A 3914-nucleotide genomic window follows, 5' to 3' on the forward strand; every position below is an offset into this window, starting at 1 on the left:
CCCAACACACACACGCTGCTCCACTCCTAACTGCACTGCATAATGTGGCTTAAAAAAATATGGAAAGGTAGATTTAAAAAAAAAAAAAGTGTCATTAAAAATATTTTTTTCATTAAGTCACTTCAATCCAAAAAAAAAAAAAAAAAAAAAATTCAATCGAAGAAAAAATAAGTTTGCAAAAATACAGTGTATCACAAGAGTACACCCCTCACATTTCTGCAGATATTTAAGTACAGTGGGGCAAATAAGTATTTAGTCAACCACCAATTGTGCAAGGTCTCCTATTGAAAAGATTAGAGAGGCCTGTAATTGTCAACATGGGTAAACCTCAACCATGAGAGACAGAATGTGGGGGAAAAAATCACATTGTTTGATTTTTAAAGAATTTCTTTCCAAATTAGAGTGGAAAATAAGTATTTGGTCACCTACAAACAAGCAAGATTTCTGGCTGTCAAAGAGGTCTAACTTTTTCTAACGAGGTCTAACGAGGCTCCACTCGTTACCTGTATTAATGGCACCGTTTTAACTCATTATCGGTATAAAAGACACCTGTCCACAACCTCAGGCAGTCACACTCCAAACTCCACTATGGCCAAGACCAAAGAGCTGTTGAAGGACACTAGATACAAAATTGTAGACCAGCACCAGGCTGGGAAGACTGAATCTGCAATAGGTAAAACGCTTGGTGTAAAAAAATCAACTGTGGGAGCAATTATTTGAAAATGGAAGACATACAAGACCACTGATAATCTCCCTCGATCTGGGGCTCCATGCAAGATCTCAACCCGTGGCGTCAAAATGATAACAAGAACGGTGAGCAAAAATCCCAGAACCACACGGGGGGACCTAGTGAATGACCTACAGAGAGCTGGGACCACAGTAACAAAGGCTACTATCAGTAACACATTGTGCCGCCAGGGACTCAAATCCTGCACTGCCAGACATGTCCCCCTGCCGAAGCCAGTACACGTCCAGGCCCGTCTGCGGTTCGCTAGACAGCATTTGGATGATCCAGAAGAGGACTGGGAGAATGTGTTATGGTCAGATGAAACCAAAATAGAACTTTTTGGTAGAAACACAGGTTCTCCTGTTTGGAGGAGAAAGAATACTGAATTGGATCCGGAGAACACCATACCCACTCTGAAGCATGGGGGTGGAAACATCATGCTTTGGGGCTGTTTTTCTGCAAAGGGACCAGGACGACTGATCTGTGTAAAGGGAAAGCATGAATGGGGCCATGTATCGAGAGATTTTGAGTGAAAATCTCCTTCCATCAGCAAGGACATTGAAGGTGAGACGTGGCTGGGTCTTTCAGCATGACAATGATTCCAAAAACACAGCCAGGGCAACAAAGGAGTGGCTTCGTAAGAAGCATTTCAAGGTCCTGGAGTGGCCTAGCCAGTCTCCAGATCTCAACCCCATAAAAAAATCTGTGGAGGGAGTTGAAAGTCCGTTTTGCCCAACGACAGCCCCAAAGCATCACTGCTCTAGAGGAGATCTGCATGGAGGAATGGGCCAAAATACCAGCAAAAGTGTGTGAAAAGCTTGTGAAGAGTTACAGAAAACGTTTGGCCTCCGTTATTGCCAACAAAGGGTACATAACAAAGTATTGAGATGAACTTTTGGTATTGACCAAATACTTATTTTCCACTATGATTTGCAAATAAATTCTTTAAAACTCATACAATGTGATTTTCTGTTTTTTTCCACATTGTCTCTCATGGTTAAGGTTTACCTATGTTGACAGTTACAGGCCTCTCTAATATTTTCAAGTAGGAGAACTTGCACAATTAGTGGTTGTCGAAATACTTATTTGCCCCACTGTATATCTATTCATGGGACAACACTGACAAAATGACACTTTGACAATGAAAAGTAGTCTGTGTGCAGCTTATATAATAGAGTTAAATTTCCCCCCCTCAAAATAACTCAAAATCTTGCCATTAATATCTAAACCCCTAGTCTCACCAGTTTTATAGACCTTTCATTGTGAAACTTTTCTATCACACATCACAACTGACACTTTTCTCCGCCTGTTCCACCCTGCCTGCACATGCTTCTTCACTTCTTTTCTACTCTCGCCATTGCTCTGGATTGTTAAACCTAAATTCTAAAACTCCTCCAACTTTTTTTTTTTTAACCTGTCCTGGTCAGCTGCTTGACACGGAGAATGGAGATCTGAGTGTCTGATTGATCTGAAAAGTTTTAATGTATCACATGGGAGTTTGACAGACATCCATTGTTATCATTCAACGTACCTCGTTTATTAGGAAAAACCAGCGAACAGGAAGAGGTTTCTTATAGGGAACAGAAGAAAAGTGGGAGAGAAACAGAATCCAACAAACAACAACAAGAAATACATTAAAAGCCTAACTATGAATACGTTGGTGCTATTGTTCGCTAGTTGAATTTCCGGTTGACACCATGTGAGGGGCCTGATAACCAAGGAAAGGGTGTGGGGGTCTGAGAGATAAGTGATTGGGAAGAGTGGAGTGTACATAAGTCAGCCATGTGGTCTAGAACCCAGTATTTGTGTGAATCCCTAGTGAGTGTGAGTATGTTGGCATCCTATTCTATGCTGTCTCATCGCTAATCCTTACACCAAGGTTTTCTACTTGAGTGTCTAATTTCACCTAGTCATGTCATGTGTAGGTCCGATTTAACATGATAGCCCGCAGACGAGCGGAGATGCCGCCCCAGGGCCATGGCCCTTCCCCAGGCAATCCGGTCAGTGGATGGGTGGGTTGGTTGGTTGGGGGGGGGGGGGGGGGGGTTGGGAACAGCACAGTGGCCATCATCATCTCCCAGGGATCCAGGGTGGTCCCCCAGGCCACTCGCGCCCAACATCAACTGGCCTTCAGGGATGGGATAAGGAGGCGAATCCCCCACACCCACACCCACCCCCGCCCACTCACGAGCCACTGCCGCAGCCCCACACCCGGCACAGCACATCGGGAGACCATCAGGGCAGGCAGAGAAGAAAGGGGAAGGCGGAAGCAGGAGAACACCGAGAAGCCGGCAGCCCAGGCAAAGAGGAGGCCACGCCCCTAGGCACCCACCTCCCACCTGATTACTGCGGCTGCCAGGCCCCCAACTTCTTGGTCTCTTCTCCCTGTAACCTCACTCTTCCACTTGGGTCTCTCTAATTTACACGAAGATAGTCAGTCAATCAGTTTTGCTACGGGTAACCTTTATGGCCCGCCTTTCCAGGGCAAACTTGTAGTTTCTCCCAAAAACTTGAATGTGAGCAATTGTATTATTTTTATCAATTATCAATCATTATTGTATTTTAAGAATTCTGAATACCTATTTCAATACAAACTTTTTATTTATATATTTTAATTATTAATCATTATTGTACCCTTTATATTATTTTTTTTACAATTATGAAATATAAGTTAATGAAAAGAAAATTAATTAAAGATTACAGCCTCAAGTAAGAGTCAAAATTTGCCCCCCCCCCACCCCACCACTATTTAACCCATTGCATGCTATTGATGGCAATCGACGCCTAATTTATTTAAAATGGGAAGGGTGGCCGTAAATGCTCATCTTTCAGTGCCATTGACGTTGAATGAACGTCAAAATGAATTGGACGTCGAGCGCAGTCAAGGAGTCCCGTATGAAGACTGAGTTTTCCATGGTTTTTTATTTTTCGCAAAATTTTGTGGTTTTGTGCAGGTTTTTTGTGTGTACTTACCAGGGTTTTCATTAGTTGTTAAGTTTTGCATTTTTATTTCGTGCGGTTTATGTGATGATTCTGCTTTTTTACCTTTTCATCAGTGTTTCTCACTTTTTTTGTTGATTTCAATTTATTTTGTGGTCAGTGCTGTGTTTTTAAAATTGATTTTAGGGCATTTCTGAATGATTTTGGGTCATTTTTTCCCCATTGGAAATGAATTAGGCCATTTAAA

This window comes from Corythoichthys intestinalis, chromosome 7, assembly GCF_030265065.1.
Source record: "Corythoichthys intestinalis isolate RoL2023-P3 chromosome 7, ASM3026506v1, whole genome shotgun sequence".
NCBI classification, from domain to species: Eukaryota; Metazoa; Chordata; class Actinopteri; order Syngnathiformes; family Syngnathidae; genus Corythoichthys; species Corythoichthys intestinalis.